Below are 24,150 nucleotides of genomic sequence, written 5' to 3'. Positions count from 1 at the left end.
CGCTCCAAAACAATTTGTTATAATGTTTCACTTCGATGAATCACTGTTTAGAATTTCTATCGGTGTCTTTAGACTTTCAGCAAAGAACAGCGGTCAAACTGTATAAATATCAATTTTATTTGAGCATTTATTAGATTGTTTGTATATTTGTTCAATGATAATGCGTATGCTCTCTGCCAATTTGTGTTTCTACTCAAAATAACACCGTATATAAGGTACGTACTAGTGCTCGACATGCTAATTCCCAATAGATGACAGCTTGATGCTGTCACCTATATTGACAATGATTTAAGTTTCAAGATGACATGTACTGGGACCATTGTCAATAGAGGTGACAGTAAGAGGTGTTATCCAGTGGGCATTAGCATGACGAGCACTAGTACGTTTACCTTATAAATTGGGTTTTGAACCTAAAGTTGTTGTCGACACATAAAATGAAATTTTAGTAGGTATAATACTGAATTCAGCGTTTTGCGTATTAATTATTATTATAGCAGCGATACATTAAAGGTGAGCAAATCGAATCATATCACAGCTGTAAGATAAATATTAGTGTTGGATCGAAAGGGCTCTCAGACTTCAGTAAACAGATTTATGATCGCTGTTTAGCGGATGATGTAACGGGGGCCGATTCTGTATTAAATATTTCATATGGTTTACTCAACAATTTTGATACGACCTCTAGTCGGGCCATAGATAGGCATCTCAAGACGTCATGCTCTTTTGCAACTCCACTTTTTTTAAATTTATTTATTCACTTTAAATTTTAATACAATTTTTACATGCATGCCACATGCCACTATTGGAAACCTCTAGGGTTTATGTAATAGTTGGCGAGATCGCGCGGTCCAATCCGCGTTTGCTTAATACTATTATTACATGCTTAGGGGCTATTCATAAATTACGTCATTTCAAATTAGGGGGGGGGGGGTCTGAACATCGGATGACGGTAGCATGAAGCAGGAGGAAATGGGGTCATTTGAAGCATGATTTTTGGATGATTATAGGGGGGGTCAAAAATCGTCAAAAATCGATGACGTAATTTATGGACAGCCCCTTAGTTGAGTTTCGGTAAACATAATTTAATCTATAAATATCAAAAATAATTACTCAAATCGACCCACGGGTCTCGGAGTAATCGGTGAACATACATAAAAAAAAAACATAGCCACAACCGAATACAGAACCTCCTCCTTCTATGAAATTGAAGTCGGTTAAAAATCACTTCTATTTCGTTTTGCCATTTTTGGTTTGTACTCCCAAACTAACAGAGGTACCTACCTTTTTATTTCATTAGCGTAGAGCGAGATGCCTTTTGATACAATACCTGATTGCATTTCGTCAGCATCTTAGTAGAAAATTATCACTTTCTTAAAACAGAATTGGCTTGACGTGAATATATGATGTTCTTATGAAGTGGTTATTTGGGTTTCGTTTTGGATATTAATGGTGTTCGTTAAATTAAAATAGTTACTAAAAGAAAAGAAATACTAGCAGTAGAAAATAGCCAGATTGGTTGGTTATTTTAAATTCTCATTTACTTACTTACGTGACTGCGTGGGTAGGTACAAGGAACAAATATTATTGGATTATTGATCGAGATAGCAGTTTAATTGCGGATGTGTCCGCGTCCGTGTATACTGTAAACAGCATTCCTTTGAAAATGGCGGCTGGAAACCACTGACAGACTATATTTATTTATTTAAACTTTATTGCACAATAAAAATAAGTACAAATGGCGGACTTAATGCCTTAAGCTATTCTCTACCAGTTAACCATAGGGCGAAACAGAGATTCTCGAACGTGGGTGCAGTGAAAAAAATATTTAAGAAAACAGTAACTATTGCTATAGGTAGTGTTTATTTTGAGGATATCCTTATTTCCTGTTACTATTAACCTAAATACTTACTTATCTCCTACTCATCTCACTTTCCCGATAATATCACTAAACATCCGTTTTAACCACCACATTTTAATTGGCTTAGGTATTATTAACCGGGCAACTAAAATATTAAACAGGAACTTGGGCATATAATAATATAATTTGGCTGTGCATTAATATTTTAGCACCTATAAATTTATATTAGCCTCAAATTTAAGCATCATATTATTAAAAAAACTGGCAGCAAAATCAAGCCACCCAAAAAATTATAGGGAACTTGAATTGATAGGTTGGCGTCTAAAATAATAAATTGGCAACTAATATTCTAAAGCGATCATAAAATTTGGTTGTTTATATATTTTGTACATATACAGAATACCTAAGATACCTATATACATAAATTTAAATACTCAATTTATAAATAATTTAAATTTAAACATATGCATATACCTAGTACTTTAAATTGTCAAATTTCCTAATCCACAAAACACCACAAATTTATTTACCAATAATACCCTACTATACTTATAGTCGAAATTCCTAAACACCTAATGGCCATTATACCATTAGGTCTTTAAATTTTTAATTACTAATTTTAATAGTTACCACTGTGTTCTGCCAGAGTCAAAAGATAGGTGCGACGACGAGCGAAGCGAGGAGGAGCTTGTTAGGTTGACCGTGTAGTGACCAAACAAAATATTTTAAACTAACATCATTTTTAAATTAATAGATAGCCGTTTTCTTTTTAAAATGTACTTCATAAATAGTCTCCAATATAATAATTCAGTTGCCAAATAAATATTTGGTACCTGCCTAAAAATAAACAAAAGCTGTAGCGGCATTAAAATACAACTCATATTGATATATTTAAAGGCTCCGTTTTTGTTGCCAAACTATTAATTTTAGTACCCATTTCTATTATTTTAAACTACCCAAATTCGATTAATTAGTTGACCGGTTAAATACGTGCCATTTTAATTTACTAAACATTTTTTCATTTCTTCTTCACGCTGAAGGCATAGAATAAATAATAGTACTCGGTACAGAAGACTCACTCTCTAACAAAACGCGTCTGTTACGATCAGCGGGCTTAGCAAGGTTATATCATATTGCGCGTGGAATCTACTGTCGTCTTTTAACGATAGTCGTATTTTTATCGTTTTGCTGAACATGGTTACGGGTTACGATAAGAATACCACGTCGATATCGTATAAAGTTATCCACTATCATTCGTAAGTGACCACGATTGTCTATGCCTAGAGTTTATGAAAAATCCATTTAATGCCTGGCTTTATTAAAATGTCGGACGTGTGTCGGACGATGTTTGAAAACGAATAGTTAGTTTTATTACTACACTTCCAAATTGAAAAATGTTTAAATGAGTGACAGCTTTATACAAATTGACTTACATTATAACATGCACGGATAATCGTGTTTTCTCAACTGACAATTCACTTGACATTGACAAGCATCGCGTACGCGCATGATTCAGTGAATTTAGTGAAAATACAAACCAAGTCGAAGAAAAATACTGATTTGCTGTGTAAACTAAAGGAAATGCCACCCAAAATGTAAGTTTCTCTAATTTATTTATAGAAAAAGTTATAGTTCGTTTGATCATTAACTGGTTTTGTCATGAATATGTTTAATTTCAGTCGATGCTTCGGCGCACAAGAAAATGCTAGCCAAATATATAACTCAGCATCCCCTGTTCGCCTACACCTACAGGGAGATTCATGAGCCTCTCGGAACCCAGAGATACAAAATGCAATGCTGCACAGTGCACACAAGTTCTAAGATCTAGAAGAAAGGATTGAAGATGTAAGTACACCTTTCTTAAACTAAAATCATGAAAAGTTTCTGGTGCCTTTTAATATTATTGACACTTAATATCTATTTCTTCTCATTCTATCTATTATGTTCTACTAAGTGACAAAAGTTTGTTAAAAACCTGTTCTATCACTACTATAATTGCAGGAAGTTGATTTGGCAACAAGGATGTGTAAAAGTTACACTACAACTGTTGTAGTGTAACTTTTACACATCCTTGTTGCATAGGTACTGTTACAGTACCTATGCATAAGGTTTACTCGGGTAATTCCGAATGTCATTTATTTTTATAACATATATGTATGTTTATGTTAGTATGTATATCTAAGATATACATACTGCATTTGCTTTTTGATTGGTTTTTGCACCAACCTTTAGTGTTTATATGTGACGTCCCACGGGTAAAGGTACCTTATGGCGGTTGGCGCTTACGCTATTAACTATTAACGCCGCTCCAATATTATTGCGGCGCTATGCGACGTAAGCGCCAGCCGCCATAAGGTACCTTTTGCCGTGGAACGTCACATATTTGTTTCTATGGTTGACTAGTAGGTGATAGATAATGCCTTTTGGCATTAAGTTCGCCATTTTTACGTAATTCTATATTTTTGTGCAATAAAGTTTATAAATTAAATAAATAAAGTAGCCATACCCACAAGTGTGTAAAAGTTACACTACAACTGTTGTAGTGTAACTTTTACACATCCTTGTTGCATAGGTACTGTTACAGTACCTATGCATAAGGTTTACTCGGGTAATTCCGAATGTCGAAAACTGTCGGATAATTCCGAAAGAGACTTTTATTATGATGGAATTAAGGGTGATTTTCATCTGAATTTCGGAATTATCCGACATTCGGTAATACTCGAATACACCTTACATTTATTCACACTGCATAAAAAGTGCATACTTAAGGGTTCTAACAAATATTAAAATCTTTGAAACCCGTAGACCTCACTTTAAAAACTTATATATTTTTTTACTCTGTTTGTATATTCTAGAAGCTGGTTTTGTAGCAAGAATAAAAGTTTATTGAAAAAGAAAAAGACACACTTTATGCCATAAATCTAAGACATAAAGATAAAATATTATTAATAAGTATTTAGTTTTTATGCCCGTTCCGGATGTCCCGCTCACTTAAACTTTAAGTCCTTCCTCTTCATAACCGTTTTATGTATGATTGTTTTGCCGTTCAGGCAACCTATCTATGGAATGCACTCCCTCTACCTGTAAGACAAGCCCCAAGAAAAATTGTTTTTTGAGTAGTCATGCTCGGTAGTTATCTGCTAAATGTCTCGTCTAGTGTCTATCATCCCATATACATATTAGTACATTTATTTTTATAACATATATGTATGTTTATGTTAGTATGTATATCTAAGATATACATACTGCATTTGCTTTTTGATTGGTTTTTGCACCAACCTTTAGTGTTTATATGTGACGTCCCACGGGTAAAGGTACCTTATGGCGGTTGGCGCTTACGCTATTAACTATTAACGCCGCTCCAATATTATTGCGGCGCTATGCGACGTAAGCGCCAGCCGCCATAAGGTACCTTTTGCCGTGGAACGTCACATATTTGTTTCTATGGTTGACTAGTAGGTGATAGATAATGCCTTTTGGCATTAAGTTCGCCATTTTTACGTAATTCTATATTTTTGTGCAATAAAGTTTATAAATTAAATAAATAAAGTAGCCATACCCACAAGTAACTTACAAATTCCCTGCAAGAGTTAGGCCGGCGCCCCACTGCTGCCCACGCTATGTACACGACCCACGTTCCTATACAAAATTTCGTGGGCTTGCCCACGGTTTGTATTAAAACGTGGGCCGTGGATGTAGCGTGCGCAGCAGTGGGGCCTTATTCAATACAAATAAATTGTATTAGTACCTATTCTACTAAGATTATAAAAAATATAATACCTACTCGTACAATATTCTTACTTATAGCATTTAGGTAATATAGGAATACTAGGAACAGTTATGTTAGCACTAAAGCTGGCCATATACATTTGACAGCTAAGTTTGACCCACTTCCCGATTTCCGATTGAGCTGAAATTTTGCATACATAACAATATGTAAATCGGATGACAATTGCAATATTATGATGACATGGAGCTGATCTGATGATGGAGACATGAGGTGGCCATGGGAACACTGTGATAAAACAACGCAAACTAATTGTGCTTGGTGTTGTTAGAATGGACTCATGGAGTATTAGTTGCCTGTTGAAAGAAAAGTACAGTCAGCGATAAAAGCTTGTACCAAAAATTATATTTTTTCAAAAACTTATTTATATTGTTAGGGCTTGGGAGTAGAAGCTGGTTTCTTTACTGCTGGCAGCTGGAATATTTTTTTTTGTGTTTGGTAAAGTGGTCTATTGTACCTATACCTGACTATGGGAATGATTTTAGCAGCCTATGTATGTGTGTGGGTATGTTTGTGTCGTATATTACCCTAGCATAGATTATCTGAGATACATTTTGATAAATAAGGTGTTGGTTGGTTTGTTTTTATGACGCAAGTGGTACAGAACTACACTTGATACATAATACAACTTTAATAACGGATAAATAATTACTAGAACAAAATTCAATTTATTTTCAATCGATAATTTGGACAACTGTAACAAAAAAATCCCCCTGGCTTAAAAACGAGAGCTTTCTAAAAGTGACATTAATTTCACATAATTTGCCAATGAACCGCTGTAAGTACTAGCCTGCGCCTGACCTCATCTAATATAATTTGTTTCTGTTTCAGTCATAACATATTGGAGGCTTGAAAGTGCACATACCCATAGATTGGACGTTAAGCTCAACGAGACCATGCGATGCATCTCAGGCACTATCCGATCTACAACCGCCACTGGCTGCCGGCATTGAGTCACATTGCCCCTCCTCACATCCGACGACTCAAGGCGTTGAAGAGGGAGGCTGAGAATATCACGAATAACCCCACAATGCCTGTCCACGAGGAATTCTGCCGCCCGACTGCCCGCCGACCCTGTGCTACAGCTGGGAGCCTGAGCAACTTTAATATTTCGGATAGGTGGATAGCGGAATGGTCAGCTTCGGCAGCTCGGAGTTGCTGTATATCTGACCCAACTAAAAAACCAAAAGGGTTTGACCTTCCTCGGAAAATCTGGTGCCGCCTGAGAACCGGACATGGCCGCTGCAATTCAGCCACACAAATGGAGGTAGACGGCTTTCCCACTTTGCGAATGCAGAATGCAGACCACTTAGCATATCTTCCAACGCTGCCTACTCCACTCCTCCTCCACTCCTGGGCCTGTTGAGGACCTGAAGACCGTGACACCTGACTTGGTTGCTTGGCTTGGCAACCTCAAGGCTACACTCTGAATGCCCTCATCAGTTTATGATATGAAATGAAATCACTTTATTGGAGCATTCCACGAGCTGTCCCGTACAAACGCATTTTATTTCCTGTGTTGCGACTTTTTTTTTCGCCATTTAAAGCAAGCGATTAATTTTCCGTGCATGTTTGACCATTTGTCATAGAAAAGGAAACTCTTATACCTGCAAATCTCCAGAAAATCTGCATTTCTACGGGACAAACGGTAGACAATTGCATGGAATGCTCCATTGCCAAAACATGATAAGTTGATGGTAGAAAAAATATTAGGAATACAAACCATATACCTACATATAAATTCTATGATAAGTATGTACTAAGTTATTCTAGGTTAAGTACTAACTTATTGTCTACTCTATACATAGGTAATTACACTTAGCAAGACATGTTGGCTGTGGGTACCAAGCTCAGCATGTGCTAGACTGGCGTCCAGCGCTGGTTTTCAGTTTGGCCCCTTTTTGTTGGAGGTCTGAGAGGAATGTTGATCTTTTCTGCGCCGTTAAGCATTCTATTTATATTGGAAACGAAACTTATAGATGAGCAGTTATGAAATAGCAATACTACAATAATATGGATATCAAATAAAAGCTAGTGAGAAGACCATTCCAAAAATATATATATGTGTCATACCTATCCACAAATAAAACAACAAACAACCTTTTCAGTTCATTAGTATTATCATTAAGCGTTTTACAACGTAAGTTAGGCCGTCGAATCAGACAGAATGGTAAGGGCCCCCGCTCAGTGGCGAAACTGAGGCAGCAGGGAAACTTTTGTCAGTCGTATTTACCACCACTGTGAAGTGTGAAATGCGGATGGTAATCTGGCCCACAGCGCAAAAGAGAAAGACGATCTTTTAGGAACTCTTTTTGCATCGAACTCGACCTTGAAAGACGACGGTAGCGCCCTACCGCCCACCATCCCGTAGTGTGAATACTCTATGCCAGAAACTTCTATCAAGCAGAGGGATATTCGGCGGGAGTTGCTATGCTTTCGTTTTATAAGGCGAGCGGGCCAAGTGCTTCAGAGTTGTGTCCAGTGTTAGCGCGTCTTACGTTAGGGGTCTCCTGTCGAAGTTACCATCTTATGGACTGTCCAATAGACTACCTATTATGCAAGTGGATCGCTAGACCTTTGTCCGGCAGGCGCATATGAGCCGTAGTTGACGGAACCTGCTTCAATAGCTGCTGCTGCATATCTGTGACATGTTGTCTATCGACGACATTCATCGATATGTGGACTACTGAGGCTTCCTATACACTATACAGGATGGCTAAAAAATAACTACATTCCCGTTGCCAGGGAGGTTTTGGGATTATACTGAGTAACTTTTGCTACGGGACCAACCTCGAAATCGCGAAAAAAATAGTTTACCCTCCCATAGAAATTGGACCAGCCAAAATGTATGAAACAGCCAAATTTTTTTTCGCGACTTAGGGGCTGGTCCCATTTCGTTTCGGAGAGGGGGGGGAGGCGCAAATTTGGTGCCTGCCCCGGGCGCCATATGACGTTCCTGGTACAAAAGCTGTTCATACTTCATAGTAATCCAGCGATAAAGCTGCTGGCATGATGGGCACTTTCACACCGGGTACGGCAGCCAATGATTTGTTTGTACACCTACATTTAATGTGTAAATAAACTTTGTTTAATTTTTTGGCAATAGTTGTTTTATTTACCCATTTATAATATTCTCTCTAGCACAGAGCCGAAATTGTTAACTTATCTATAGAGTTTAGTAAACAAAAAAGACTTGACAACACCACAAGTGACGAGAATTGTCATTCTTGTATCTACCTAAATGGAATTTAACATAGTTTTTAATATTCAACATTAGTTATTGGCGTATTGAGTCTGACCGCAGTTATAGTCACTAAAGTAGACTTATTAGCATAATAGAGCATTTAGGAATATTCTTATTTGACCTTTTCACCGCCAGACTCACTAGACGCGTCCTTAAGACGCGTCTTTTCATACAAACGTAGTCCACATTTTTCTCTCTGGATAATAACATTAAATATTTTGATACAATTTGTTGTATATCATATCAACATCAACTACAGCCATGCCCCTACGGTTGTTCTTTTTTTTTAATTTTTAATTATTATAAGAGTTAGAAGCATTTAAAAATTTGTATGTAATCTGTCTTCCGCTCCTAATTTTTACAATAATCAAAAATTCGAACGTAGGGGCATAGCTATATGGTTAATATACATTAAATTATGTAAAAATATTTTCCATAATGTCAATATCCAGAGAGGAAAATGAGGACTACGTTTGTATGGAGAAGCGGAAGCGGCCATCTCCCTTTCCTCTTAAGTAAGAACGTGCCTAAAATGTTTTTATTACCTATGCTTTCATTGTACTATACTGCATATGAGTCGGATTTTACATTTAGAAGCTATAATATCACAAATTTTGTACGCATAAGGCTAAAATGAAAAATAAGAATAAGTGACACCTACATTGAAGCATGCCCGGGAATGGTGTTCTGTGTGAAGATTATCCGGCTTGAATGTTTACTAGTCTCTACTTGTATAGAAATATAGGTAAATTAGGTAGGTATTTGTGTGATAGTAAAACATAGTAATAGGCGAAATATGTATTTATTAAGCTTATTAAGAGCCGGTTTTGTGCATGCTTGCATGCTTAGGAAGTTTTTTAGGAGCGTCTTCTCTAATTTTTCCCTTGATCCACGAGAAGTTTTCTGGAAGAAAAAGAAGGAAATAAGTAAAAGTAGGTTCATGTGGCAGCGATGGAGTAAGTATTTTCACATGAGTGCAGTCTAGTGCACTCAAGATATAATATACTAAACAATCGCCAGGAATAATATCCATTAAACAAGGCAGCACATTAGAACTAGGTGCCTTAGTTAAACCTAATAAGTATTGCATTCCCAGATTATATATCCCAGAGATAACTACTTATCATACATAACTATCAAACAATGGGTAGGTACATATCTCAATGCATAATACAGCCGCACTCATACTTATTCAAAAAAGGAAAAGTTACTAAGACAGTCCTTGTGGAAAGTCACAGTTTTTTTATGTCTAATACTTAATTCAGTGCTCAAAAGAACTTACCTTCTGTTTACAGCATCTACAAACTGCTCGAGGTTCAGGCTTACAGTAGTGTGGCCAATCCAGTCAGTAGTGCTCCAATGGACAAGCCATGATCTTGACTAGTCCCACGTTGGTAGTTAATTGCCATCAGCTAGCAGGTGTAACTGTTACACACCAGCAGCTGCTGCTGCTGCTGCTGGTGTAGGTGTGCTGCTGGTGTGGTGTATACTGTTAGAACCTAAAACAAATAAGTACCTAATTACAGTACCGGCCAATAATATATCACCTCCATGCTTTTACGGTATAACTTTTTTTTATATTTGTGAGTGACTTCCACAGCTTTAGGTAGTTTAGTAGTATTCCTTGTCCAGCGATGAGAAAAATTGGTCTATGTAATGATTTTTTCATAGAGGTTTTTTGTTTTAATGTATGGTCAACTTCATTATTTTTAAAGAGCTTTTTTAGTAATATGCTGAGTCTCTTATTGTAGTTCACAGTATTTCAGTATTCATAATATCTTATACCTTTAAACGAGCAATTCTTGTATATTTATTTATTTATATGTATATATATTTCGGGGATATCGGAAACGGCTCCAACGATTTCGATGAAATTTGCTATATGGGGGTTTTCGGGGGCGAAAAATCAATCTAGCTAGGTCTCATCTGTGGAAAAACATGCATATTTATATAAAATGACTAGTAAAATATGAAATCTACAAACTAACCTACTACAAGTTCATACAAAAACACACAAAGGTGATATGTTATTGACCGGTACTGTAAATCTAATTTTGTCAAGTAGATTTTCCCCCTGGAGGTTAGGATATGAATGTTGAAGTAAATAGTAGCTTAAGTAACCTCTGTTAGTAGGTTAGTAGCATAAGTAAGAGATTGTACAACAGATATCTTAACATACTAACTTTTACATATAATAATGAGGCCGGTACCTAGTATTGAAGAGTTTAGTAGCATTGTCATTAAGACGTCTGTTTTACATAGAATCAATGATTTCAAATATAATAGGGTCTATGCATAGAATACATATTAACTTTATAAGAAACACTGCAATTTTATAGCTTTACCTTTGAGATGTTTTGGTAGGTAACCCATCACCGTTTTGAAGCTCGGCGTTAAATTCGGCACATAAGTAAATGCACTGCACACTCCTTACGCACTCTGTAAATATGCCGAAACTCTTCGTCCGTCATATCAAATGGGCTGCAAGTGTTTCTTAAAGCTGTTTACGATATTTTTCTTCAACAGCAGCCGCGAGTAGGAATAATAAAATTTGACTTCCCTGCGAAGAAAATATTGACAATATTATATACAGCGGAACATTGTAACTAATAACTCTCAATATAATCATAGAAAAACTGATATTTACCTGTAATTTATACCTTAAAATATGATTATTCACTACTTTTGCTTTCACGACAAGGCTTATCGTCATCTAAGAAGCACGTAGTTAAAATTAACTAAGTTGAACTGTCAAAATGGGACAATCTGTCAAATTATCCACATCTTATCCAACGACCATGTTATGCAAATTGTCTTCTATCATCTACCGCTGTCAAATGTGGATAACTCCATATATCGTCTGCAACCATAGTATGGATGATAAAACCGACGATAACGGCCGTTTTATCCACATCTATTGCGTGATAACTACCTTGTCGTACAACCTTGCTAAGCCCGCAGGACAGATATGGCCGGTAGGTGGCGACAGCGCCACGCGCGGCTTATGGCTAACCAACAAAATTGGTGTGGAACGGATGTACTTTTAGCTACCTGTAGCAAAGCGACGAAATCGCGGAGTGAGCCACGCCTGCTGATGGCGCGAATTGCGAAATGAAGCGAAAGTCGTGCGTAACGTGCGCCAATCACCAAGACGATTGTCAAGGTCGTATCAAAACCAGCTCAAAACCATAACAATTGTTTAATCCGAATCGAGCTCCTGGTATTTTTAAAACAAAATATTCGTTGCGAGAAACTGGGATCCCCAGCGGCTGTTGAACCCAAAGTCCTCAGTTGTCTTCAAACATCGACTTAATTAGGTATAGGTTATATATAATAGAATATGAATAGTGTTGTGTTAAATTTAATTAAAAAATATCAAATTTTCCATAATATTCAGTTAGGAAACTGATTATACAAGTAACCACTATTATAACTTTTTAAAATATAAATAAAGGCGTTTGAGTCGCAGTCGCATATATTCTTATTTTAAATCATTTACAATCTTGTTCTTGAAATTCCCATAACCCACATGAATGTTGTAACCCACACGTTAATATATGCAGTTTATCAAAACATTGCTCATTAATCTGTATATATCTACACATTATGTGTCTTATATCTGAGGGATAACATTCCAGATTGTTTACTTTATTTTACATGTACTAAATTACTCGCACTAAGTACGAACTTAGTACGAGTAATTTAGTACTCTGTTGATTTCAGTAGCTTTTGTTGTTGCTATACGCCTCAGGGCAAATATAAGTTGGTCTCAAGATCATTGAAGGCCATGTAAAATCATAGGTCGAATAAATACTGGTCAATGCAATCAAAATGTGCAATTGCTGGATAAGCCAAGAATATTATTGTGCCAGTATATCTGAGATTTTCAAGGTTAATGGTGGACTTAAAAGCTTTATTGTTTCAGTCGTTAATGTCGTTATGCAATTTTTAAGTGTTTCAGATTTATTATAGTATTAATGAGATTTATATTGAAATAAATTGCATATACTAAATATAGAAATAAAACATTAGAACATTACAATTTAATAACGTATTTTATACATTGCACCAAGCCCCTAGTGTACATTTCATTCGATAGCATAGCGTGACGAGCGTTCACGTTTGCGTTATGTTATGTGCGTTTATTCTGTATGACCCATGTTTACCAATCGCTCTTCGGAATTAAGTATTTTTTATTTTAGGAATTTTGATACCTATATTATGTTAGGCAAACATTTTGAGGAAACCGTACTAATCCAACCCTATTTAATGCCTAGTTTCCCCTCTGGGTTGGAAGGTCAAATGACAGGCGCTTTCGTAAAAAGTGTAAGTAATACCAGTGCCAATTCTTTTGATTGGGTTGCCGAGCGAATCCCAGGGCGTCTAGCCAAGATGACAATCGTACGCATCGACAAACGCCAAAAAGAAAAAACCGGCCAAGTGCGAGTCGGACTCGCGCATGAAGGGTTCCGTACCATTACGCAAAAACCGGCAAATCACGTTTGTTGTAAGGCACTTAAATATTTATTTTAGTTTGTTTTTAGTATTTGTTAATATAGCGGCAACATAAATACATCATCTGTGAAAATGTCAACTGTTTAACTATCACGGGTCATGAGTTACAGCCTGGTGACAGAAAAACAGACAGCGGAGTCTTAGTAATAGGGTCCCGTTTTTACCCTTTGGGTACGGAACGCTAAAAATGTACTTATAGGGATGACAGATGCTGCGGAAAGTCGCGTGGCGAGATTCGATTGGCGATGACGTCTTCTACAATTAATGTCATCTTGGCTAAGAGATAAAAAAAAATAGTTTTAGATTGCATCATTATAAATTCAAGGAACCGAAAGTGCACTATAAAAATAAATCCACCCAACTTTTACTCGGGCTACTAACCACATTAAATACCACAATGCATACTAAATCACAACCTATACCCATTGTAAGATTATAAAACACATTTAATAAAGTAGAAAATAACCGGAAAATGAGATAATAAAGATCGTTCAACTCTTCGTTTTATTTCGAGCGTCCCATTCTGTTATTTCTGGAAGAAACTAGGAGAGGATTGTGTCACATCATTCACATTCCCTGCATTGCGAGTTCTGATTTCCTCGTTTCTTTCCTCACCTAAGCGGTGGGTAAAAATATAGTTTATTATATCCAATTAACTATTTAAATTAGAAACTTTACTCAGCACAAATAGTAGCGTATGAAACAACCCGCCAGAAACTATCTGCCCCCTTCGAATACTTTTCGAAATAGAAATATATTTCGACAGTTCCCGTTCAAGAGTACGAGTATCTCCAACGGTTCAGACTTCAGTATCCATTTTCTAACAGCTTAACAAAAATATATTTCTGTATTATGTAGAACAATTAGACTGTAACAAATACTTTTGAAAGCGAACTGTACAGATTTATTTCTAATTGGAAAAGAATTCCAGGGTAGCAGATAAAAAGCGTGTTATTTCATCCGCTACTAGTGACGCTGACTGTATTACAGAAAAAATATACACACAAGAATACACTCAATCGGCTTTGTTGGTCAATAAACCTCCTCAAATCTACCTTGTCAGCCCAATTACCCCAGTTCTTCAATCACCCGTCTTGCAACTAAACTAAACGCTTTTAACACATTATATTTATGGAGCTTATTTCAGCCGCGACACACGGAAGCCCGGATTTAACGTAATCCTTATTAAAACACGAGAATATATATAAACACGAGAATTCTCGAGTTTCGACATTAGCGGACGATAAATCGTCATCTCTGACGCCATTTTTCAGCGCTGAATTAAACTTAGTTTGGATAAGGCTGTGGTTATTTTAAAGCGGGTGTCTTTGGATTTTGCTGCTGTCTTCCTTTAAAATTAACGTTGTCTTTCTTTATACGTCGGGTGTTTTAAATGCTTGCAGATTTTCATCTACGTCAGGCCCATGGAATGCCTTTGCAACGGGGCGGGGCGTATTGCATCTTATATCAAAGATGTATAAAAACTGCCGTTTTGATGGTCATTTATATTATGACGTGGACGTGACAGGATAGGCCACGACAACCACAAGCTGTAACTGGCCCCAGGAGAGGCATGCAACAGTTTAATCATGCGTAAACGAATGTATATTACTTATATATGTATAAATATGTAGTAGTTTATATATATTTTATTTATTTATGTAGTTTATATGTATAGTTTGCTTTTTTTATATTCACTGAATAGGTATATTTCTCTCTCTGCACCAATTGTAGATGTCTGTTTGGCCCTATGGTTGACTGGTAGAGAATGCCATTTGGCATTAAGTCCGCCATTTGTACATTTTTGTATATACTTTGTGCAATAAAGTTTAAATAAATAAATAAATAAATATGTATAACTCTTTGGGGCTTTTTCACGAAAAGTAATGTAGCATGTAAAATAACTGACATTATCTCATAAGTTAAAATATTTCAGGGAATGAGCCCAATTTCCTTAGGTAAGCATGTAATTGAATACACTGTAACTGCTTGCATTACATGTTTTGTGATCGTCACGAATCCCTTATCTCTTATCTTTTATCTTTACTTTTTTGTTTCTACTTAGATATATACGAGTATCTAACAAGGAAACGCTAGTTGTAAGCCATGGCCTTAATCAATCAATCAATCAATCAAAATATACTTTATTCATGTAGGCCTAGCAACAAGCTCTTATGAATCGTAATTAATCTTAATCTAATTATCAGAGCAATTTATTGATGTTAATATTATTCCATAATAAAATTGGATTATTATACATATCAAATTTAACACTAAAAATTTCACAAAAGGATCGTCAAACATTAAAAAGATTGTATAAAAAAATACTAGTCTAGAATTTCTAGAATAAAATCTAAATGTCAAAAAAAAAGCATAAGTAACAAAAGAAGTACAAATATAGGCCGAGAATTAAAACAAACACGAGTTTGAACACAAACATCGTATTAGAGATTTATATTACAACAAATATTTTCTTTTGGTAGGTTTTTCCTGGTTTTCCAGTATAATCTGTACAGTCAGCAGCAGACTTTGCTAAGCGGGTGAGGTGTTCAAAATGATCTTGACGCGACTTTATTATTTAGAGAATAAAAGTGTGGCAAGGTAATTTTGGATACCTCGCCCGCTTAGCAACTTCTGCTGCTGACCGTACTGATGTTGCCATGCTAGCTATACAGACATTATTGCTAGGGACACGTGCATATTAAGTCAAAACCCCAAAGATTGAAAAAAATGGGCAACCAAATTGCAGCGCCGTGGATTAGACCATCAATATTATCGTGATACTGAATACTGGTGTGTGGATATTATCGCGAGATTTCAAACCGTTTATTCGAGTTTGCTGTGTACCCGTCCCACGGAACACCGTAGCGTAGATTATGCAGGCCGGGATGGCGGGACGACTTGGACGCATTTACCCTAAATGGTGGGAAAATGCCGATGACAGGGTCGAGTGGAGATAACGAGGGGAGGCCTTTGCCCAGCAGCGGGACACCAAAGTAGGATAATAAAAATAAACCGGCCAAGTGCGAGTAGGACTCGCGTTTCTAGGGTTCCGTACATAAGTCCGACTCAAGCTTGACTGCATATTTCTAATAGGTTTTCATGTCATCTATAGGTAAATAACTATATAGAGTATTTTTTTCAAAATTTTAGACCCAGTAGTTTCGGAGATAAAGGGAGGGGGGAATGGTCATTTGTTGGCTATTTTCTTAAATAACTTCGAACCTATGTATTTTAAAATTATAAAAAAAATATGTCCATCTTTGGGTCACTAATTTACATATGTGTACCAAGTTTCAACTTAATGGGTCCAGTAGTTTCCGAGAAAATAGGCTGTGACAGACGGACAGACAGGCAGACGCACGAGTGATCCAATATAAGGGTTCCGTTTTTACCTTTTGAGGTACGGAACCCTAAAAACGTATCAATGTTTCGTGATATGGATCTCGATATGAGTGGATCACACGGCGATTAGTAATAACGTAATCCGTGCCAATGAAGAATCTATGGTTGGATTGGTAGGTAATTTACGCGTTCGTCGTAACTATAGCGCATGCGCGCCCATTTGAAGCGACCACAAATCATGGCGGCATTATGACAGGTTAAGTGTTTGACTGGGAATTTGTTTATAGGCTATTGCATGTCAGAATTACATATGTAGGTAACTGTAAATGTTATTCTATTGTTATTACGTCATAAGTCATAATTTCAGTGCTAATGCTCTGCGAATTTGCTCATAAAACTTAGCAACCTCTTACAAACCTCTGTTAAATTTTGTCTCTTTCTAAGAAACAGAAATGTCAAAATGAGGGTTTGGGACAAACGATTACCACCGGTTTGTTAGAGCTGAAAACGTTTATGAATAACGGCATAGGTCTTTTTGAAAACCTTACCCATATATTGAAAAATGAATCTCTTCTTCTCAGTCTTATACTCTTGTTAGAGTAGTCGTGGTCATTGAGGTCGTTGTACGCCATTTGTCACTGTTCCCGCCATGATTCTCTATTTTTATTATTGCGAGGTGAATATATCGGTCATACTATTACTATTGGGACCGACGGATGGGATTTTACTATGGGGTTGCAGTAGGCGGTACGATCTTGTGGCTACCGGGCCAAATCAGCTTTGATTGACCTTAGAAACAATTGTGCCAACCGGCATCGCCTGAGACAAAAGTGTATACTCACTGCACTTACTTAGCCTACGAATACAAGTTCGAAATATTATACATTTTGAAAGGCTTTATCTCGCAAAATATTAGATGTACAGACACAATTCTAGTGTTTTATTGTAGCAAATTTAGTCTAGTTTAAAAACGCCCAAAGGAGTTACTATCAAAAACTAGTACTTTAGGGTTATAATCGCCCAAATCTAAAAAACTTAGCGGTTTATTCGATTTTTGACAAAGTTGCGTTCGGCGCTCGAGGTCACAAACTTGGATTATTGGGCCAACATCATAAACAAGTCTGCAAAAAATCAGAACTACCGGATTTGACGCAAACGCAAAATGTATAATTTTACTGTATTATTGTAGACATATGTGTACAACTTAAGTACAACAAATACAATTTACATAGTTAATTTTCGTAACACAAATGAATCAATTAAGTTAAGACTAATCACAGCTCCTTAACTGCGCTTAATTACGTAAATTTTTTTTGCAATTCACTCTAATATTGTTACTAACACTACCTATTGCAAGCTATTAAAGTTCGTTGAACTCGCTGAAATGTCATCCATTCTGTAATGTAGTGTCATTTCATTTTATTGCTATCATATGCGCATACTCATCACACAACTGGCTATCCAAATGGGTCAGTTAGATCAGTATGACTTCAATGTCTATTATTCGCTCTGTATGCTTGATGTTAAGTTTCCGTAGATTACGAACGTGTCAAGCAGGGGTGTCACATATCGCCTGCGGTATTTCCGGACCTCTATTTCCACCTTCAAGTATTTAAGAAATCTTTTCGTATGCGTATTCCCATCTCAAAGGCCGGCAACGCACTTACATCCATGGTGAAAATATTAGTTTTTTATCTAAATTGTAAATTTTTGTAATGTCCACAGAAAAGTCGCCGGTTTTCTCGAACGTTTGTGACCCAACCATATTACGCGTCTGAATCAAGAACTGATTCGAGATATCGTTGTATTTCCCGGTGGCCATAAAAATGTTCTAAGAAAACATTCGGATTCGTGAATCAATGTGATACAATGTCTGCGCGCGCGCCGACAGCTGTTCTGCTGCTATTCCGATCGCTCAAGTCGCTCAACGAGATTTTGATTCAGTGTACTTTTTTTTGACGTTGTGGAACTGCGTTTACGCATGCCAGTTGGTCCGGGAGAACCAGGAGGCATGACGGACTAACCAGTGGTAGGACTACCGTCTAAAACCGCATTATAGGGGAGCACCGCGGGGTCGCTATCAGCGTGATAATGATACTACGGGGAACTGGGATTACAGACGTCCAATTTGCAGAGAAAAGTTTTCTAAGAAGTTTCCAAAAAGGTATTTTACAAAAAGAAATTTTCACAGAAAGTTAAGAAATTTTCATTTTGGATTTGGAAAATTTCCAATACCATAATAAATTAAAAGTTTCTGAATTTTATCCACGTAGAAATTTCGAGATTTTTGAAACTTTCCGGCGGCACATCAGAGGGCCTACCGTGAACACCGAATTTCGAAAGTTGCGGGGTGGGCATCTTTCTCTTTTCCTTCAATTAAGGCGTAATTGAAGTGACATAGCAAGGTGCCCGCAATTTGCGAACTTTGGTGTTCGCGGTAGGCCTCTGCACCTACAAAACAGCAGTGAAGTGACCTTCATTTTTGAAATTTAGCTTGGTTTGATTCCTCGAGCACAGATGCCCCGGATTTATAAGTACCTTTTTCAGCTCGAAAATGCACGGAGCTCGTGTGCGGTTACACTGGTTTTCCTGAAATCTTGTTTCGCTAAAACAATGAAAATAACAACTGGCGCTGCGCCCGCGCCACTCTTAACCATCATTAGAAGAGAACTCTTCTTGTAATCTCGACCTTAACCTTTAAATGATAAAGTTTATTTTTAAATATTCAGCCTAAGGAGATAAGTGGTTTTGGAAAGAAACACCTTCTTTGATCTATTGTCACATGAGCGTAACCTAACACGCCCTCTTACTATTCGCTTTCTACATAATTGCTTACATTCGTTACATTGGCAATTAGATGATCGTTTTGAACATTTTTATTGGTTACATATAATTTTATTTCGATTTAAAACAAGGATTTAATTTTGTCAATTAATACGGGTTGTAGGTACACAGACTACACTGGTTTTTAGTGATATTTGTCTTTTCTGCTCTCGAAAGTTATTAATAAAAAAGATATCAATACTAGTGTCCGACCGAAACATGTTTTTTTGCCGAAACCGAAACCGAAACCGAATGTTCGGCTTTGGCTCTAGTTTCGGCCGAAACCGAAACCGAAACCGAACCTTTTGTAGACTTGTTAAAATCGTTGAAAAAATGACATAAAACCGCTTTTACACCCATATTATGGGGCTGTCAACACCCAATGTCCTTGAAATTGATGTTACTTAAGCAGTTTTTTAAGAAAATTACTAGAGTTAGACCAAGATAATTCTGCAACGATTTTGATAACACACGCAGTGCAAGTGTTATTTTAAACGTCAAAACATTTGCACTAGTTGCACTGCGTATGCTATCAAAATAATTACAGAATTTTCATGGTCTAACTCTATTCATTCACCAGTCAAGCCAACATGTAGATACAGGGTCAACCAAAAACGCGAGCGCAGCGAGCGCGAATTTTTTGTTGACTACCGATCTTCACCTGGGCCTAACCGTCGGAAGTGCCCCAGTGAGGCGAACTTTCATGCGAAGTCAAAGCCGTGCTTCAAGCTTCAGGATAAGTAGTTGACCACAGACTCCAACCAATGTCCATTGTATAAAAAAGCGAGATATTTCGACTTTTAATCCGAAGGTCGCAGGTACAAACCCCGGCTCGTACCAATGAGTTTTTCGGAACTTATATACGAAATATCATTGATATTTACTATTTTCTTTTCGGTGAAGAAAAACGTCGTGAGGAAGCCGGACTAGTCTCGATAAGGCCTAGTTTACTCTCTGGGTTCGAAGGTCAGTCTGATGGCAGTCGCTTTCGTAAAAACTAGTGCCTATGCCAATTCTTGGGATTAGTTGTCAATTTGACCCCAGGCGCCCATGAGCCGTGGCGAAAATTCCGGGATTACGCGAGGAAGATGATGAGTTTTCTTATTATTCCTTTGCCCAGGCCCAGTAACATGCGACAGTGCTATCTCATTTACTCCGATACAATTAGACAGTGTGCGCGTTATAGGTATTAACAGCCTCTTAAAACTGCGTCGACCGTCTAGTGGCGCCCTCATTAGTGGAATTGTGTTTTATAATAAACCAATTATTTTCTGTACCTATCAGTATATGTAGGTACATATTAATATTGTTGTCCTACTTATTCCCCAACTTTTGGTCTTTGTCACATAATTTAGTTTCATAATACGAAGTACCATTTAGTAAGTTTCGGCTCGGCCGAAAGGTTCGGCCGATTTTTGGCCGAAACCGAAACTACAGCCGAAACATGATTTTTTGGCCGAAACTGGCCGAAACCGAAACCGAACCTTCGGTCGGACACTAATCAATACCCTAACACCTAATAATACACCCGAAAACGAAATACATCAAAATCGTATTTGAGTGGTGAGGCACTATAGGAATGTTAGGATCCATTATCTCTCCTTATATATTACCTATTTGTTGTTGAATTTTTATTTTTCTTTCTGTGTCGTGTCATGCAAATTGTATCAGATATCACGATAAATGACGCTTTGTGATTTATCGTGATACCTGATACGATTTGTCATTTCAGCAGCGACCAGACTAGTCTAGATAAATTCATAGACTTGTCTGGATTCTGGACGCAGAAGCGATTTTATTGTTTTGGTACAATCAAATAAACTACAGTTTTATGCAGCTTTCCCGCGCAGAGAATTTCAATCGCAATCCAGCGCGGGAACGCTGCCTGCGTGTGCTGCGGGCACCAAATTTTGATAGGTATTTTTAATTTTTAGTTTTAGTTATTTTAATTGTAGTTCGTTTTAGTTTTATATTCCTGTTTATGTCGTTTAGTAATTTATATTAATAAATTATAACTACAGTTACGTATTTATTAAACAATTATATCCGCACACCTCTAACTAATACCTATTCCTTTATTATCGTACAATAAAGTGTTTACTTATTTACTTACTAGCTAACTAGGTGAATAAGAGAGTTGACTTTTTTTTCGTATAACAATAGTTCTTCTGCTAACTAGATGGTATGGGTCTAACCAGGTAAAACACCTAGCAAAACAAAATCGAATCGATGGAGTCAAATCACCAGCTGCAAAATCAAGTGGTCACGATCCGCAGTTGAGAAATCGATAAAAAAGAAGAATAATAAATTATCGAGACATCTATTCTCTCACAGAGTCTTTATTTACATAGTCATCAAAAAACGCGGACTCAGATACAACACACCGTATCTACGCGATAAAAATGTTTGACCCTAAAATAACACAGCCTCTAAGATGATTCATCATCTTCGCGTTGTCCCAGCGACTGGTGATCAAATGATATTTCGTACATAAGTACATTCACCTGCAATAATATGTTACACAACAAAGGCCGCAAAAATATCTGACACGATCTTATTTGTAGAGCCATAAGCATAAGGGCGTGTCACATATTTTTGCGGCCTTCGAAAAGTAACATACTTTTGCAGGTGACTGTACCTCTAAGATGCTTATAGTTACACAACTTCTCACAAATCTAATAACACTACTGTAACAGGTAGCATATTAATTATTATCTATGTGTCTAACTGAATAATTACCCGCTGTCCGCACGTTGGTTAAAATAATCAATTAGCATTGTCAATTCTCATTGTAGAACATTAGTCGGCCATTATACTGTTTGTTACGCTTTGTATGAAGTGACATATTGTCGTAAGGCTTGCTTGACATGTTGGCGGCACTTCTTTTGTTTTAGTACAATCAGCCACTTTAAAAGCGTGATATTTAATATATTGTGCAATAAGAGCGATATGCCAGATAATGTAAGAAAGTTGTAAAAATAAAACTAGTAAAAATTTTATGAACAACAAAACTTCCGTGAATCGCAGACATATTAAATATATTAAGTACGGAACGGAACGCAAGCTCCTGACGACATTACTCGGTACGGAGTGAAACATGTCGAGCGTTTTTCGATTTAAAATACGTGAGTGACCCGATCTTAATATTTTAATATATTTTAAAATGATATGATTCAACTCACATATATAGACGGGTCTAACGCGAATTTTATTCAATTACCTTGATTTATAGCGGAAGGTGCTGGAGGGGTGGGATACGGCGTTGCGTGAACAAGAGATTTCCTTTGACAGGATTGGTTCTTAGGACCCAAGGATGGATTTAAGAAGTGGAGCCACCGAGATTTTTGATGTAAATTTTTAGGGGAGGGGCTCTCAACTTGATCTTGATATATATTTAATTTAAGCTACTAGGCCAAGTTTAGTATCGTTTTCGTATAAATCGGGGCACCATTCTGAAGTAAAAACAAATAAAATATGAAAAAAATACTTTTTTTTTAATTCCTCTTCACGCCTAAACCGCTAAACCAATTTAGTTAAAATTTGGTACAGAGATAGTTTCAGTCCCAGGGAATAACATAGCATACTTTTAATCTCAAAAATCATCCCTTAAGGGTGTGAAAAGGGAGGTGGAAATTTGTATGGGGATCCAATAACCGCTGAACCGATTTAGATAAAATTTGGTATAGAGATATTTTGAGTCCCGGGGAAGAACATAGGATACTTTTTATTAAAAAAAATCTCTCAAAAGTAAAAAGGAAGGTGTAAGATTGTATGGGAAATCAATAACGGCTGAACCGATTTAGATGAAATCTATGTCTACATCTTTGATTTAGTTGAAAATGATACTAAACATGACATAGAACCTATACTTAAAAAAATATTAACCTCAGACGTCACCGAGCCTTAAAACCCCCCCGACCCCCACCTGCATCAAAAATCTGGGTGGCTCCACTTCTTAAATACATTTTAGGAACACAAAGATTGATTCTACCAACGTGAACGCTATTCAGTGAACGCCGTATTTGACCTTTTTATGGCTTGAGCACACTCCACTATTAGCGACGTTTCGACACAGGTTTCACTGGTCGTGGTCGCGGCTGACCACCAGTGAAACCTGTGTCTAAACGTCGGTAAATCAAGGTAATTGAATAAAATTCGCGTTAGACCCGTTTATAAATGTGAGTTAATATGTGTTCAAAACGCGAAAGTTTTTAAATATGATATGATTCAAGTTGTTTTGTACCTACTTACTTAATATTTGTTTCAAGGTAATAACGAATACAACATTTACTTATTTTAAATATTTACAAGCGATAGCTGTATTGTTGCTAACTACTTTTCTTATGTTTACTATTATTACATTTGTTGTTATCCACCATCTATCGGCGAATAGCAGAAACTAAACCTATATTTGATAAAAAGCTCGCAAGAGCTTTATCTGCAGAGCTTTTCGCAGCGTCGCGCTATCTATTGTTGAATAGTCAAACTACTTAGCCCACAAGCGCCATCTTTGTGAGAGAGTGGAAAGCACTTAAGGGTTCGTACAGACTTCGGCTGAAAAATTTCTTCAGACATAAT

At 36.9% G+C, this 24,150-nt stretch overlaps 1 protein-coding gene and 1 long non-coding RNA gene across 4 annotated transcripts in view; one reads left to right on the top strand and one right to left on the bottom strand.

Moving 5' to 3' along the window:
- LOC134801559 (filamin-A) overlaps positions 1 to 24,150 on the top strand; it is a 112,108-nt gene that overhangs the window by 14,425 nt on the left and 73,533 nt on the right. The gene's annotated exons all lie outside the window — the stretch shown is intronic.
- On the bottom strand, positions 9,678 to 11,731 carry LOC134801408 (uncharacterized). The gene is made up of 3 exons (XR_010145666.1): positions 11,235 to 11,731; positions 10,172 to 10,388; positions 9,678 to 9,792 (listed from the first exon to the last, which is right to left on the bottom strand). It is a non-coding gene; the product is annotated as an uncharacterized LOC134801408 (long non-coding RNA).

This window comes from Cydia splendana, chromosome 22 (genome assembly GCF_910591565.1).
Source record: "Cydia splendana chromosome 22, ilCydSple1.2, whole genome shotgun sequence".
NCBI classification, from domain to species: domain Eukaryota; kingdom Metazoa; phylum Arthropoda; class Insecta; order Lepidoptera; family Tortricidae; genus Cydia; species Cydia splendana.
This window is presented reverse-complemented; position numbering and strand designations above follow the sequence as displayed.